The 18,269-nt window shown below is 39.5% G+C and overlaps 1 long non-coding RNA gene across 3 annotated transcripts in view; it reads left to right on the top strand.

Annotated features, from left to right (window-relative positions):
* Positions 1-13,744, top strand: part of LOC309701104 — a 28,929-nt gene extending 15,185 nt beyond the window's left edge. For all 3 annotated transcript variants that reach the window (XR_014274862.1, XR_014274863.1, XR_014274864.1), the window contains 4 exons: positions 12,058-12,155; positions 12,894-12,996; positions 13,149-13,278; positions 13,423-13,744. This is a non-coding gene — a long non-coding RNA (uncharacterized lncRNA). The remainder of the gene's footprint in view (positions 1-12,057; positions 12,156-12,893; positions 12,997-13,148; positions 13,279-13,422) is intronic.
* Positions 13,745-18,269: the final 4,525 nt, after the last annotated feature.

The raw sequence follows: 18,269 nt of genomic DNA, 5'->3' as shown, positions 1-18,269 counted from the left end.
CAGGTTTAACGCACTTCCGCATTGGCTTCATTTCTCTGACCCAGAAGCTACACACATGTTTTATACTGTGTGGTGCTATTTTATTTTTTTAAGCTAGCCACAAGAGCTAGCTTAAAAAAAGTTTCATCACTGTGAATCCTTTAATACAGCATACCTAGTTCTTTATTTACTGTTAGCTGATGATTTGATGCCCTTGCTTTGACTGTAAATATAACAAGCTGATTTACAAAAAAAAAACCCAGAATTTATGCTCTTATCATCAAGATATTTTTTAAATCAGCCTGTGCAGAGCTACTGTTGTGTAGTGTTTACTTTGTATGTGCTTTTTACCAGAGAAATCATAGTGGCAGTGGGCCTTATGCTAAGGAGGGAAACCTTGCATGTGTGATTTCCTCTCTATTAGAAGGAAATTACAGTAAATTCCCTGTATACACTGTATGCATGTCTAGCCTATATTGTCTGTATTTTTATTTTTTTATATAATTCAGATTTCATAGACTAATATTTGTTTCTTTAAGTGTTCTTTCAAATTAAGGGTCATAATCACATAAGAAACAATACCTACTTTAATTAATAATTTTTAAATTTTTATATAATTTCAGCTACATTTGCCAGAAAGGCTTTCGAAAACAAGGCCCTGGAGACAAACTTATCTTAAGGGACCGTCCACCCACCTAACTAGAGTTGGAAATAGAATCGTCCTACTTGCCAAAATTAAACACTGGTGTCACTTTAGATCAGTGATGGCAGTTATTTTTTTTTAAGAAGCACACATTTTACACACATCATGTAGCATGATTTGGGTGTGATTAAATCCTTTAAACTGATCCATTTGTGCATGCCAGTTAAAAAGGTTGCTGAGTGCAGCTCAGGCCTTACAATAGCTTACTGTACAAATTGAGCCCAATTTTTGGTGGCCTACAGTATATTTTCTTCAATTTTGACAAATTGCCCCCAATTAAAAATATGCAGAATGAGCTGTTAACAGTCCCAAAGGAAGCCCATGGAAGCACGGGCAGCTATAAGTGGCGTACTTAAAAAGACACAATGATCATAGGGCTGGAGTTGTTAAAAATTGTCATTTTTCCATAAGATTTCAAAGTGAACTTATGTGTTTAACTTTCAAAGTCTAAAAATATAGTCCACATCTTTTTGTTTTTAGATCTGACAGCTTAAAGAAAAGATTGCTGAACACCCAAATCATCCGTGCTACAGATGACAATAGATAATCTTTATTTCCATTTTTAGCACTGTTGTTTTTAAGGAAAAACTGTATGATTGCTATAATTACATACATCCTCATAATTACTGTAGGGTAAGACAAGGATAGTAAAAAAACAAAAAAAACAAATGGCGGTTGTTATTTTTCAAGTTTTATTGTGATTATTAGGCAAAAGAAACATTGCAAAGCATGTGATTGAACATTCTCACAAAGGCAGTGATTACACTTTAGAGGAAAGAGTTACTGTCTTATTTAGCTGCTACATTCTGCTTCTACATTCGCACACAATACAATCAGAGTGGCCCTTGTTACATAAATAGCATAATAATATGATGTGAAGCTCTGCAAATGCTAATTACACATACAGTTGCTCTTTCTGTGTCCACAATCTATGAGTTTTTGATCTTTAGTAAAAGAAAATGCTTTCTACTCAACAGTTTTTGCCTTATAATACACTAGATGTCTATTTAATCATGTAACACTAGCTGCACTAATATCTATTCCTTCCACCGATCCTTCATAAAGTTAGACAAACAGTGTCAAATTTTCCTGTCTTAAAAAAAAGTTAACTAAATGAAGGAAGCACAGTTCGAAACAGACATTTTTAACCTTTGCTGAAATCAAGAGATAACGCTGCCAGGAAGCAACACTGTGTCATAACAGCCTGTCATCGCTTCCTCAAGGTGTGTGCCAAGGGATTGTATACATGCAGAGGGCCCTTGATTAGTATTAACGTGCATTTAGCAGGGCTGACCTTTTATCAGAAACCATTAAAAGCTGGAAGGTCTTTTGTTGAGAAACACTTGGATATCTTGCTTTCCTGCAAGTAGTCACGTATTGAAAGAAAAACAAAAAATCCAAGATTGTCTGTTCTGGGTTTTGATGTTTGTTCACCTGCCTGAGGTGTGTCTGTATTTGCACACACAATGGATTTTAATTAAACTATTAATAAATTAACTTCAATAAATGGTCATTTGGAATAGCCCCCGGGCTGGCATTTTGTTCAGCAAATGTCATGTCAAGCAAGTCTGATTTTCTTGACATTTTCTTGTCAAGTGTACTTATTTAATGCACTCATGTGCAATTAGTCTAATTGGAGTTAAGCAGTTAGTCAAGAAGTGAAACGGTACAAAACATTTAGATGGGACCTGTTATGCTTTTTCCTTATTTTATTGCACATATTATCACACTAATATTAAAGGTGGCTATATTTTTAAACTACGCCATCATTATATGTGCAAGTACGTCCCTATGAGCCAAAAAAAAAATAATAATAATAGGCTGCAGACTGCTCTAAAGTCTCCGTCTCAGACTTTTGGCCTTGTATGTTGTCACTGAATGGACATATATGACCTAATATGGTCAGCTGAGACACACAGCTCTGGCTCTGAGTGCATAAAGCCCACCCATCTGCTGTTCAAATCTTCTGTTTAGAGAATACATCCAGTCTGAAGAAAGCTGGCTTAGATGAAGTGTGAAGAGAACAGTACACTAGCTTGTTCCAGATAGAGGATGAACTGAATTGATGCACCAAAGCCATCTTTAAAAAAATTAAGATTATTATGCTGTGAATCAGGCAAAGCTACTATTCGAGGGTCCAAAAATATTAGTTGGAAATAAAAATTATAGCGTGCCACAGAGATCCCATTTCTTGGTAGGAAATACCTGAAATTTGTGGGATTTTTCCACCTTTACGCCTTTGGATTCTTTTTTGAAAATACGCCATTTTGACAAGGAATGTTTCTAATGCCTAAACCTTTTTGTCAGCAAGTACATCTAGTTAACACACTTTTTTAAAGCGTAAATGCATTTACCACAAGTTAAACACCACTGCTGCATGATTTCAGTACTGGCACAGCTAAGCTCCTATGTATGTCAGGATGTTGTTAAATGTCCCAGACAGCTTCTTTACTTTCATTCAGCCACTTGTTACCATATGTACAAAGGAGATGTAAAAGGGTGTCAAGGTAGCATTCATGAGGGGGTAATTTGAAATGAACTGAAAATTTCAAAGGGGATGTGTACACCAAAGTGTTTTTTGTAAGCTGAAAACATCCAGCTGAGAATATTTGAGAGTACTTTGTAGGTGCACCATGGTGACGTCTCGAGCTGAGCATCTTTGTGTCACCATCATAGCTTTTTGAAATCAGATGTCACAATCGTGTAGCTGATCTGACTGAAACCAAGAACTTCTCAATCACAGTTCATTAGCTAATAGGTATATCTTGGGTTTATCCACCTATGACTCTATGTGTTCTTTTAGTATAAATTAAGGTATGAATTAAGTTGCTAAAATTGCTTTTAGTAAGATAATAGAGCAAGGGAGCCAAAAGTCTTTTTTTTTTTCATAGACATCAATTCCAATTGAGATCTTTCTGCAGGTCTAAGACAATTCTACACCTGTATTATTTATATACAGTGTTTAGTAGGGCCTCAGTTACACAGGCCTAGAAATTAGCTGGTGACCCCTATCAACCTCCAGTTGCTAGGGAAAACTATATCTTCCTCTTCTTGTTGGCAAGTGGTTGCTGGGTTACTGGGTGAAGTCAGTTTCAAAGATGATGCTGCACCACAAACCACCTTGGGATCACATTGGTCACTAGCAGTTTGCTAAGGTTGCCTGTTTGCATAGAAGATGCCGATTTGCCTGCAAACACTCACTAACTATCCATTGAGCAGTAGTGCAATTTGGAAATGGTCAAACTTGCTACTTTTCCAAGTTCCTTCATGACTGACATGTTTTCCAAAGCCACAGCTTCTACTTTGACAGACAACATTCTCAATGTCTGCTCTGGCAATTAATTTTACAGCAAATACCAATGACTTCCAGCAAATCCACGCAACCAGTTACAACTGGTCTGGAAACACTTCTAGTCCTGTGTGACTTGGAAGCACTGATATTTCAGGTTTCTAACCAACCCAGAAGCAGACCCAAATGAAAGCACTGGTCCCACAGACACTCAGGCTGGAGCAGGTGAAGGATGTTGAAAGCACTGATGCTGCTGCTGACTCCTCCAAATTGCAGGAGCCAAATGCACACTGTAAACATCTGATCAAAAGGCAGCAATGGCAGATCTGTGAACAGGTTTACCTCTAATGAGTATGAAATTGCAACTCTGTCTCCCGTTCAGATATTTTGATCAGAGAAGATTTTATGGGCAGCACATACATATCTTTTAGCAGCATGTTTGTGGGCTTTGTGTCATGTAGGGTGATTAGTGGCTCTATCCTTATGTGTTTGATTTGATGGTGACCTGCCAAAATACTGCAGATGAAAATTACCATAAGATGAGTCATTACATCAAATGGAAACATTCTTTTATATATAATACACTTATGTTGCAAATAATATAATTATATAATAATTTGGAGGCATGGAAGATTCTAAATAAAAGCAAATAGACCATGCGCCACTACATACAGGAGACTCACTTAGTATTGGTGCGCACTGCAGTTATAATTTGATGGCTCTTGTACAAACAGTTAATGTTCAGTCTAAAATAGGAAAACATTGAAAGTAACAGTGTGCAGAGCTATAAAGGTTTCACAGAGTCAAAGTTATTTTTCTTTACATTTCAGTCCTGGTTGATAATACCTGCAATTTCTTTATAGCACAGCATGATTAAACAGGAGCTTTGTCAGAAGCAGGTCAAAGAAATTCACACTGCTTTAATAACTAAGTCAATTGTTAATAATTGCAAATGTGGTCTCTACCTTTATACAGCATATGTGAATATTTTTCTACACACTACACTAAATTTGTCTTTGCTGTGAAGTTGTAGCTTTTTACCTGCAGCGCTGAAGTTAATCGCTCTCTGCTTCTTCTCTTTTCACCTTCACATAAACTGACCCTCTGAAGAAAAAAACCCACCATAAATGGCTATCTTTTGAAGTCACATTTTGCGATCAGTGCTAACACACTGTGTTCCCTGTGGGTGCTTCACAATAAAAGCTGCCCTGTGTTTTGCCAGTTGAGACGGTGCCATTAGGATGTTCTGCCTGCTTGAGCAGTAACTTAATACAACTCAGCTGTAGTGGTGAAAAAGGTAAACAGTGTAACTGTTATCTGTGACAAAGAAGAAAAAAAAAGGAAAAAGAAATTGTCACATAAATCCCTTGTGCTTTTCTGAATCCAACACAAGTGTGGGAGGCTTTATTGTGATCATTCATGATAGGTGATTATTAATGTAAACTGTAGATATAATTAAATGGGATCATAAATAAGGTTTGATTGAATGAAAACAACATAACAAGGGTGTCCTCCAGAGCAAACTCAGTGATCTGTCCTCTCCCAGGTGAACAACACAAGTGCTGCAGCACTGTAACCCGGCCCCATTGGCTGAAATTCAAACAGGTTGTTTAGCCGGTGGGCAGCAATGGAAGCGCTCGATTTCAGCCCTTTTACTTGCTCTGGTTTCACATGGGCATCTAGTCCAGCTACAGACACACTACCATCCTGAATTGCGTAATGTAAACAACAATCTGTGGCCAACTGTGTGTGATGCATCTGACAACCTGAATGATGAAAATTGGCTGTGACACGAAAGGTTTTTAATGTGGACACAAAAATTTTCTATTTTGTTTGCAAACATTCACCACATCTTCTCTCCTTTCCGGTGCAATGCCAACACAAAGGATAAAGTGTATATACAGTGAGACTTTGGACAGCCCAAGATCAAACATAGTGTATACAGTGGGGCAAAAAAGTATTTAGTCAGCCACTGATTGTGCAAGTTCCCCCACTTAAAACGATGACAGAGGTCAGTAATTTGCACCAGAGGTACACTTCAACTGTGAGAGACAGAATGTGAAAAAAAAATCCATGAATCCACATGGTAGGATTTGTAAAGAATTTATTGGTAAATCAGGGTGGAAAATAAGTATTTGGTCAATAACAAAAATACAACTCAATACTTTGTAACATAACCTTTGTTGGAGGTCAAACGTTTACTATAGGTCTTTACCAGGTTTGCACACACAGTAGCTGGTATTTTGGCCCATTCCTCCATGCAGATCTTCTCGAGAGCAGTGATGTTTTGGGGCTGTCACCGAGCAACACGGACTTTCAACTCCCGCCACAGATTTTCAATGGGGTTGAGGTCTGGAGACTGGCTAGGCCACTCCAGGACTTTCAAATGCTTCTTACGGAGCCACTCCTTTGTTGCCTGGGCGGTGTGCTTTGGATCATTGTCATGTTGGAAGACCCAGCCTCGTTTCATCTTCAAAGTTCTCACTGATGGAAGGAGGTTTTGGCTCAAAATCTCATGATACATGGCCCCATTCATTCTGTCCTTAACACGGATCAGTCGTCCTGTCCCCTTGGCAGAAAAACAGCCCCATAGCATGATGTTTCCACCCCCATGCTTCACAGTAGGTATGGTGTTCTTGGGATGCAACTCAGTATTCTTCGTCCTCCAAACACGACGAGTTGAGTTTATACCAAAAAGTTCTACTTTGGTTTCATCTGACCACATGACATTCTCCCAATCCTCTGCTGTATCATCCATGTGCTCTGTGGCAAACTTCAGACGGGCCTGGACATGCACTGGCTTCAGCAGCGGAACACGTCTGGCACTGCGGGATTTGATTCCCTGCCGTTGTAGTGTGTTACTGATGGTGACCTTTGTTACTTTGGTCCCAGCTCTCTGCAGGTCATTCACCAGGTCCCCCCGTGTGGTTCTGGGATCTTTGCTCACCGTTCTCATGATCATTTTGACCCCACGGGATGAGATCTTGCGTGGAGCCCCAGATCGAGGGAGATTATCAGTGGTCTTGTATGTCTTCCATTTTCTGATGATTGCTCCCACAGTTGATTTTTTCACACCAAGCTGCTTGCCTATTGTAGATTCACTCTTCCCAGTCTGGTGCAGGTCTACAATACTTTTCCTGGTGTCCTTCGAAAGCTCTTTGGTCTTGGCCATGGCGGAGTTTGGAGTCTGACTGTTTGAGGCTGTGGACAGGTGTCTTTTATACAGATGATGAGTTCAAACAGGTGCCATTCATACAGATAACGAGTGGGGGACAGAAAAGCTTCTTACAGAAGACGTTACAGGTCTGTGAGGGCAAGAGACTTTCCTTGTTTGAGGTGACCAAATACTTATTTTCCACCCTGATTTACCAATAAATTCTTTACAAATCCTACCATGTGGATTCATGGATTTTTTTTTCACATTCTGTCTCTCACAGTTGAAGTGTACCTCTGGTGCAAATTACTGACCTCTGTCATCATTTTAAGTGGGGGAACTTGCACAATCGGTGGCTGACTAAATACTTTTTTGCCCCACTGTATATACTGTCCTTTACATTATGATGGTGTTGTCCACCAATTTCAGCTCTAAAATATTCTAGCAGTGCAAACAACTACCATACATTCACACTAAAAACATGCAGTGACTGTTGTCATTTACTGTACATTGATACTAAATATAAAGTGAGCTTTAGTTATGTTTAACATTAAAAAAAAAAAAAAAAAGAAAACTTTACTTTTTTTCTTACCTCAGAAGACCTACTCTTGGGATTTTGTTCTGAAGTCTGAGGCCTTTGAAGCTATTTTTGACTTGCTCAACCTACTTTTGAAATGACATTCACATTTTTGCTCTCTTTCCTCTTTTTTTTGAGCAGAGGAATAATCTTACTTGACACAACCTTTGGTCTATTATTTTGAGTGAGGGTGGGGGTTAAGAGGCTCAAAATCCACTATGAAGTGTTGTTGAGGCTTTTCTGCGCTGACTACAGGAGTCTGAGGCTTTATCCTCTTATTTCATGTATATACTGTATACTCTTAATTCGTCTTTTGACTCGGTGGATCATGATCATCCAAAAAGCTAATTGCATGTTAAAAACCGCTGCAAACCCCCTAACATACAAAACAAAAATGTTCTTGCCAACACAGTAAAGACAGTGGTTAGTATAGATTGATTTAGGATTGGATAGACACTGCAGTATAGAAAAGTCAGTGAAACAGCACTGCAGCTGTGCCGAGCAGTCAGTGGCACTCGGCTCTGACACAAAACTGAATTATAACCAAAAAGCAAGAAGTATGTAAAAATAAACAGAGCGCTTTAGTAGTCTATCTCTGTGTAACAGCCATGGCAAACACAGCATTAGCAAACAAGATTAGCTTTACATTGCTGTCACAATACTCCAGTGTATGATGTAATAAGTATTTTAATAATGCCATCCATAGTGACTTCCTGATAGAGCTGCTCCGTGAGTTCATTTAAACTGAAAATATGACAGCTGCTGTCATTATATATTCATTGGAAGTCAATTAAGTCAGTGAATCAATTAGCAGAATGAGCGCTATGTATGTGATATCTTTTTAATTACTTGCTAACATTTTATGTCCTCACACCATGTGGTCTCTCTGTCTGTTTCTTCTTCTTCTTCTGCTTTGACTCTAGCCATTACCAGTAGGGAGGGGTATGAATGCCAGCAGACTAGCCCCAGCTATTGGCTCTCAGTGTGTGCCAGTTAGGGGATCTAACAGAAAAGCGGCAGAAAGAGAGCTGAGGACTCCACTCTGAGCCCTGCTGTCCTCTTTTAACAGTCGATCCACTCTTTGCCCCCACCTCCTCCTCATCCTCCTCGTCTTTCTGCTTCCTCCTGCCGAGTCTTCTTTTCCAGTGTGTTAGCTCTGCCTCACGGCGCGCTGCAACGTGCTGCGACCACGTGCTGGCGGCCACCTCACATCACGGACGGGAAACTTGACCTCACATCACTGCGCCCACATTACCCCCAAGTGTTCGCTTTTCCCTCCTCCACCCTCCCACCATGAACTAACATCTCTCTCGCTCTTGTTCCTAAATCATTTCCCCTCCACCCCTAAACTGTCCCACTTATTCCTCCCTGCCTATTTTTTTTTTTTTGCTCCCTTACTTCTTTCTCTATCTCCTTCTTCCATGTCTCTTTTTCCCAGTCAGAGTGCATCCTGTTCTCGCTGGTAGCGCCTGTGACTGGAATCCCTCATTACTCTGGCGAATGTGACAAATCAACAAAGACGTGCAACCCCTCTTTGTGCTGTGTATCTGCTTCTCGCTGTCTGTGCCATAGCGCTTTTCACATACAGACACATGCTCACATGACGATGATCAAAGTACGCATTGACTTTAACTTCTTGTCATCTCCTTCTCTGTTAGCACTAATGTCAGAGGCATCATTTGCATGCATGCTAATCAATACTAATGTGGGTGTGAGGAGAGAGGCCTGTAAAATGCTCACTCCCTGGCGTGTTCTAATTTCGCGCATTAAATTAACGCCTATATTGTTTTCTGCTCTTTCCATACACTGCAATTTTCTCCTTTCAATTAACACCGGTGAAACGGCAACTTATTGTTTCAACGGCTAATGCTCATTACTCATTGCCACTTTAATCTTTGTCACAGTTACTAACAATGCCATACATGTAGTGCTATTAAATATATGCTCTACATGAGCAGCACCATAATGTATGCAAGTGAGGCACCACCACCACCACCACCAATGTAAACCAATGTGAGCCCCTTTCTGCCAACACAGAGCAAAGAAAACTGAATTAGACAACTACATGCTTACGCTGTACATTTCAACGTTTTTGATAGCAAACACATGCACACACATCTTCGACTTCACCTTTCCCATTAGTGATCACAGTAGGGGATCATCTGTCTCCATCTCACTCTATCTGTAGCATTCTCCTCTGTCACCCCGACCTTCAGTACACTACATGGATCTTTTCTGTGTTCTTCCTCTTTTCTTCCTGCCTGGCTTCTCCATCTGAAAGATCCTTTGTCCAGTATATCCACTATCCCCGTGCACAGGTTCAAACCATTTCAATCTCCCCTCCCTTACTTTCCCTCCAAGAAAGCTCAGCCTGAGCTATCCCTCTGATGTACTCATTTCTATTCCTGTCCATCCTGCTCCTTCAACTCCTCCACCTCTAGTCTTTTGTTACTGCTACTGTCTCCAAACCAGCAGAGCTCACTACCATCTAATAAACCTCCCCTTTTAATAATATCTATGCAATCAGACATGATCAAGAAAACCTACTTAAACTGTACATCAGAATGGGGAAGAAAGGTGATTTAAGTGACTGAATGATGTTAGTCTGGGTATTTCATTAACTGCGAATCTATAAGGATTTTACCCACAAAACCATCTACAGGGTTTACAGGAAATGGTCTGAAAAAGAGAAATTATGCAGTGAGCGGTAATGCTTTGGGCAAAAATGCCTTGTTCTTGTCACAGGTCAGAGGAGAATGGCGAGACTGCTCGAAGTTGAAAGGCAAAAGTAACTTAAATAACCACTTGTTACAACCAAGTTCTGCAGAAGAGCATCTCTGAATATGCATCATATCAAACCTTAATGCAGATGAGTTAAAGCAGCAGAAGACCACACCAGCTTCCACTCCTGTGAGCTACGAACAGGAAACCAAGGCTACATCCTTTGAAAAAAAAAATGGGAAAAGCATTGCCTGGACTGACCAGGCACTTACCCTATGGGTATTTTTTTTTTTTCTCTTTTTGATATCCACAAAATGCCCTTGAACGTTTGTCAGTAGGAACCAGCCATGCTGCGGATGAGATCTCTCTCCTCACTTGACTCCTGAGGTGTGAAAGTGCATGTGTGCTACCACAGCAATGCTTACCTGGCCTAGTTTCATCCCAACAAACACCTCACCTTAACTCAGCAGTGCTACAACACCCAAACCTCACACAGAATTAAAGATGCATGCCAAGTGACACACTCCGCCTGTCACGATTTTCAGCATATTTCTCTGATTGCTCTCTGAGATATCTATAAGCTCTTCCTCATATTTCTTTCTTTCTTACTTTCTTTCTTTCTTTCTTTCTTTCTTTCTTTCTTTCTTTCTTTCTTTCTTTCTTTTTTTTACACCCTTCCCTTGCAGCTTAAGCTGCATGGCAGTCAGTCCTTACATATTAACACTTACAAATACACTCAATTACGGACATCCACATCCAGACGTGAGCACAGACACACACACACCCTTCTAAAGAGCTGCAGGAAGGCAGAGGCCGATCACATCATGCAAATCGCTGTCGCTCGCTGGGACGTGCGCGGCATCAGAAAGGAAATGAAAAGAGGGGATAGAGGAGAGCAGAGAGAAGGAGAGACAGAGCAAAGCCACAGGAGTTAGAGGTGGTGTTTTTTTCTGAATCTTCTGTGCTCTTGACCCCCACCGGTTGCTCTTCATGCTTGCCTGGTCGTGGTGACACAGTGTGTGACATGTCGTCGGACACGACAAAGATAAGCATATGGCCTCAGGAATAATAAAAACAACAAATATGTATGTCGGCCTGTGTATACTTGTATCACCTTAAATCTCCCCCCGTCTCTCGGCTGGTCACCGGTTACAGGTGGCCAGCAAGGTGACACGGCATCTTGTTGTCGAAACAGGAGCTGACCATATGCCTCCGCTTCTGAGAAAATCTGTTTTTCGCTGTTAGGCAAGCAAATGTCTTTGCCAAAAAGATGCTGCTACATCACTAGACATGTCTACTTTATTGTTGCCTGCGCTCTTCATCTGGGATGGCGACTGTGTAAAAACTGAAGGACGGTTCAGATCAATGTGTGCTTAGCAAACTTTCAAAACAAACTAAATGAATGTTTTTTCCTTCCACTTAGGGAGAAAGAGTGGGGATAAAAAAGGAGATCCCATCTAAAAGAATTATTTAGATATAGATATCAACAAAACTCCTCCAGTGGTAAAACAGTAAAATGTGCCATCTGTTCCAACAAAAGCAGAGAGGCTTTGGCAGCTAATTTATCCAAAGAAATGTTGGTCTTGCAGTTGGGAAACTATACTCACAGCCATATTATTCCTTCTGCATTGCAGCACTTTCTCTTGTGAGTGATGGTCCTTTAACAAGCTCCACTAAAATGAAGAATCCCCGAGCTTAATGATGTCTGCCATCGCACCCACTGCTCCTACAGGTGAGGCCGGGATGGCACTTTTCTCTCAGCACAGGCAAAGTCTGTTTTAATCAAGCGGAATAATTTGTTTTGTTTTTTCTTCCTAAATCAATGTTGCCATGAAGGCGACACTGGTACATGCCTGTGATACAACAGTTGTGCTTTCTTTATCAAACTGGGGACATATTGAGGTATTTTAGAACTAAATATGCAGCAGACGTCCAACTTGGTAGCCTGTGAGAAGAGATTACCTTTCCTTAAAATGCTGCTAATTAGGTGTCAATATCTTTAATTGCTCTTTAATTATTCAAATGTTTGTATGTATTTATTTTAGAATAAATATCTGAATATTTATTGGTAGGACTGGGTGGGTATGGAGGACCAAGTACAACCAAGGGACAATCGAAATCATCCATTCTTTAAAATTTAAGTCAGTGATTGAATCTTTTTACCCTTTACCATCACATATTTGTAAGTGGAGTAGGTTGCAGTAGATGTAGAAGAAGCAAACTGCCAAATTTAAAACAATTGGTAAATAAATAAATATTTTTATATAAAACATTATTTCTGTATGCGTTCTTATTTATTTACAATAATATAAAGGAATATATATGTAAATAAAAAATAATAATTGTGTATATTTTCAATTTTTTAAATAAAACTGTCATTTTTTTTAAATTAGGTAACAGCTAGATTTTTGTTATGGTAGTTTTTTTGGCATTTACTGGTATAATAATATACTTCATTTCCTTCCTCCAGAGTTCAGTACACCATGTAAAGAACTAAAAACAAGCCACAGAACTTAAGCCTGCATTTGAAGAAGCACAAAAGTGGTCCTGACATCACAAGATCCATCAGTCAGGTTAAAAATATCCCAAAAGATTATTTGTTTATGTAATGATTTTGAAAGGTTTTCCTTGTTGCCTGAATTTTACAACATCCAACACTCGCTTTAACTTTAAAGAAAACTAAAACAAGGATGACCTACTCACTTGCAAACTAATGTCACTGCAGTATCACTGATATCATGCATGTCCGCCCAGAGGGACAGCAACTGGCTCCAGTTTTGTTGTTAAGAGATACAGGACGCATTTGGATACACTCAGAGGTCCCACGAGCAGTCACAGAAGAGAACATCCTTCAGGTGTGCACTCATTTTGCGATGTGACACGAATCCACCACAGAGATTTCACATGCGTCGACATCCGACTTGCAGAACCGGTCGGGGACGAGAAGGGGCCCTGTTAAATATTAATCTCTCTCTCGCTTTTTTGTCTTATCGTTTCAGCTGCACGTGTGTAGTATTTGGCAGGATGCTAGCAATGCTCTGCATCAGCCCAGGGGAAGCTGGGAGAGGGAGAAGCTTGAAATGCACCTCATCACAGGACCCCACCAGATGCTAGAGTTGTTCACCCATCAAGCATGAAATTTTGTCTGCGGGGAGATGATTTATAATTTTACTCTTACTGCTAGGGGAAACAGGGAGAGAGAATGAGACACTGAAAAAAGGGGGATGGGTGATAAAAATGTAGTTTTTTTTTCTCTCTCTCTCTCTTTCTTTCTGCCAGCAAATTCCTGAATGATTCCCAGACTTTGATTATTTTTCATTCTGTGACTGCAATAACATGTGGGGAGGGGGGGGGGGGGGGGGGAGGGGGGAGAGACAGGGGTAATGAAGAGTACTTGGCATTAAGTTGCATTGTTGGTTTGGCAGCAGTGGTCCTTGCTGATGTTGTATTTGCATGAATCTCCAATCTCATTAAAAGGAACAGGCACATTATGGGGAGGAGTTGGCTATATGGAATGGCTGGACAGCAGCTATACTGATATACGGAAAAATGGCTAAATTTGATGGTTTGTGTGGTCACGGCACGAGAACTGGGAGAAAACAAAGATCAGGTTTTCACTGTTAAAACATTTTGTTTCGGCATCTTATGGTGCAGTGTTTACTTGATTTATGTTAACATTCACAGTTTTAGTCAATCAGTCATGATGTTTACAGATTGCATAATATATCATAAAACATATTTAAGTCATACAAAGTGCTCATATTTCATATACTTAAAGTATGGTCTGGATTAATTTTGATCCAGGCCATAAATTCCCTCATAATAACTGTCAATTCCAGCGGCGGATCTAAGGCAGGGTGGCACATACCTCTAGAGTGGAAATCCCCTAAATATAAATGGAGCCCACAAAATAGACAGACAGACATATGTGTCATTGTCCAAATAGTTATAACTTTAAAAGTTAGCTGCCATATATCACATGTCATATGTGGCATCATTTTGTCTGATAAATAATTCCAACATTAATTTGTGAGTGAACATAAATAACATTTTATGGAGTTTGTCCGTGTATGGTTCACTGTTTCCTCAGATTTTCAATTATAAAACTGGCAATAAGCACAACTTTAATGTGCCATTGGATAAAACAATTAAATAGAAAATAACAGGTTTTCTGATCAATACCACTCTCCAGATAACATCTTGGAAATAAAAATCCCCAGCCAAAGTCGTTCTACTGTGATATATTACCTTTTAACTTTTTAGTTTTTTCTGAATGATGACAAGTATTTCTGCATATATTTAGCAACTGCACAGGACTTTCAAGCTTAATAATTGACGATATCTTAGAGTTTTGAAATGAACACCTTTTATTTGGTTAAAAAAATAGCAGGTTGAAGCAGATTGCGGTTGACACACATGTTTCAAGTTGCATGTGTCATCTATTTGCCCTCTGGCTCCTCTAATTCACTCCTGTGTCACTCCAAATCACAACTTCTGTCATTCTGAAACCTTTTTGCCGCTTCCCTTTGAATGAATGGATGTGGTGCAGTGCCTCAATGTAATTGACCTTGTAAAAGCTGAATAAAACAGCACAAAGACTGAACTAAGTGAGTTTAACTTTAAAGTAAAAGTGCAATCCATCATTTTTCTTTTTCTTTTTTTTGTCTTGAAACAGTCAGCTGAGTGCTGATATACCTTCATGTTTGCTTGAAATGACACTCTTTTGCAGATGTGTGATTTATTTCACAGAAATGTTACTTGACAGAACTGGCCATGTAGACTTTTTTGGTTCCACTTACATACTCTGACTACCCCCACCAACTTTGGATCAACACTGCTTTGTCAAAAAACCTTAAATAGATTTTTCTAACCTTCACTTATCCCTAGAAGGTTCACTGAGCATGCATGCTGTTTTTTTTTTGTTTTTTTTGTGGGAATGGCCCCTCTTCACTTTTATACACTTACACACATTCACACCTGGGACCTGCTCGCCATGACCGGTCTTCCACTATTAGCCTCAGAGGAGTTCCACAGAAGCTGGTGGGATTAATTGTCTTGCTCAAGGACACCTCAATGGGAATTGTGAAGGGAGGGTGAGCGTGTTTCTCATTAACTTCCCTGTCCAGATCTTCCCAGCCATTTGGGAAAACTCAACCGGCCATCTCTGTCATCTCTTTTTTTAGTCTGCACAAGTTATTTTGTCTGCATGAGTAACTAATGCCCCCAATCTTCTGTTGTATAATTATATCCTGGGCTGCAGTGCTTGATTTTGGTCTCTAGGCTACTTTACAAACATCTTAGACGTGGTCTACTTTAGTTATGTCCCATTTCAGAGCCAACTCCTTTGAAGGACTTGGCTTGTGAAGACAGTTCAGAACTCTCCAGTATGAAAACTTCTTCTAAAGCCCTTGGCATTTTAAATGTGTTTATATTTTAAGATTTGATTGGCTCTATTAGATGATTATAGAAGACATGAAATGACTATGTGAGTCCTATCAGTAGCACTGCTTTTCCCTAACCAAGAAAAAAAAAAAACGATGGCCAAACGATACTATTGTTATTCAATTCATCAATACATTTTATCTATTGTTAGGCCTTTTTTGCTAGCCAAAGTGTCTAATTTTTAATCCTAATTTTCTCTTTGGGTGTAAATTACGCCTTGAAAACAATAAAACTAAACAACAAAGGGTAAAACAAGCCAAGCTGGATGTTTAAAAGGTTAAAAGGTTATGTTTTAACTTCTTGTGCTGTCATTCATTCAAGGAGAGCCACACAACAACAATTTTTTAAAGTAAAAATTCATGAATAAATGCTAACCAATCACACTGCATATGATTTGCAGAAAAGAATGACTATGCAGGATCAGAATCAAATCAAAACAAATTAAAACAAAGTTGAATGCCTGAAAGGCTCCAGTATTCCAGAAGGAGAAACAGATGCTGTGTTCTCTTTATCTCAGAAGCTGGTTGTCAGAGCTGTGGGGGTAATAGTACTCCCGAGTTGACTGCATTATAGTAGTAAAGTTGGAAAAGTACTGAAAAACCAACAATCACTAGCAATTTTGCATACTGCATGTTTTTTGCACTCATGCAGCATGTTCATATAGAGTTTAGTGTATTGCCTATCTATTGGCACAAATACACAACAATACTAAAAAGCAGCAGTTTTACAGTTTCACTACTCTTTACATGCACTGCCACCATCTTGGACTGTGAGGTCAGGCTTGATGGGGATTCTAGGGCTTTCAATATTGGCAATCCAATTTGACGAGGGTGCACTCCAGCCGAAAATCCCGCACCGAATTTGCAGCTTTCCACTTCAAATACCATTCTTGCAAGGAAACCAGCTTTTATTCTGGAACATAGTAAATTGTTTTACTTGCTATTCTTTTGTGGCAAGTAATACTGGGCTTAAAGTGATCCCCCAGTAAGGGGTTTGACCTTGCGGCCTTTTTTATTGTAAAGCACTTTTTGAAAAGTGGCAATGTCTCGTGAGGACAGGTTCCTAACCAGATTTTAGGACACTGAAGACAACAAAGAAGAGTTCAAAAATACATGCGTTTTGTTCTGCCACAGGAATAAACATTTTCATGTATTTGGTTATACTGACTTTAACAGGCATATATGTGACTTTATGTGTATTTATGTTGACCCTTCAAGAAAGAGCACAGTCTTGGATTGTGTGTACACAAAATGCAAGCGTTATCTGGAAAGAAAACGGAGACAATGTCCTGCTATAAATACTTAATATAACATTAAATATCCTCCTGCAGAACAACACTTTTAAATGTGTCAAAGGTTGCAAACATTTCTACTCAGAATACAATGATCCTCCCACGCATAGTGTTTGACTATCTGGTCCCATGCCAGATTTATAACACATAGGTCACATTCAGTCTGTATTAAAACTCTGGAGTTGTTAGATAAGAAAGCACAAAGCCACTATAACTATGATATATGTACAAAACAGAGTCATTTGACCTGAAAAACCTCATATTCAATGATACTTGACTGAAATATAAGGATTTCTGTGCCCTTGCACTTGGCACTTTCATTATACAAAAAGTCTGCAGTAATGACTTCACAAGCACCTCCATGTGAGGGGATGTCATTGTCTTATGGAAGGAAAGCTCCTTTAGTCAGTCATCCTTGGAGCCTCTATCATTCGACATACATCTTATCAACAAATTGAAGGTTCTGTCTGGGCAGAGTGCATACGATACTGAGAATTAAGCTCTGACACAGCATTTGCCTTTAACCCCAAAGGCCCATATGTTTGGTATGAATGTGTTGTTGAAGCATTTATCAGGCAACTAGCTTGCTTTGTAGGACATGAGCCCAGGGTGCAAGTCCTTGTAAAGGCAAATTTTTTAATAAATTCTCCCATTAATCATTTTCTACTACAGTGAAACAGTGTCTGTGTCTCTGCAACTGCTTGCTTTTGAAGCCAATGTCATTTGTACTACATCATATCTTTAGTGGGGATATCCAGATTTACTTTAGCCTGGTTCCACACCTTTGAAATGCTTCCCTTACTTTAGAATTTTTCAAATACATCCACTCTGATACTCATTGACTGCTAATTCCACCAGTTGGGTAAATAAGCCACTCAAAGCGCTATAGCCTGAGGCGGGGCTAGAATAAATTGGATTAAACAATAGAAGTAAAAACGTTGAGAAGTGAGGAAGAGACAGGTGCGGTTGTTTAGGCTGCTGTCTTAAATCCACTTAAAGCTGATGTTTTTTCACCTGCATGAATTATAAGTATTGTACTAATTGTTCAAGAAATCTCTATATGTCCATCCAGCTGTTCATTACGTAGCTCAACAACTGTTCAGCTGAATCGAG

Source organism: Aulonocara stuartgranti (genome assembly GCF_965226115.1).
Source record: "Aulonocara stuartgranti genome assembly, chromosome: 23".
Taxonomy (NCBI): domain Eukaryota; kingdom Metazoa; phylum Chordata; class Actinopteri; order Cichliformes; family Cichlidae; genus Aulonocara; species Aulonocara stuartgranti.
The sequence above is the reverse complement of the archived record's forward strand: the minus strand, read 5'-3'. Positions and strand labels throughout refer to the sequence as shown.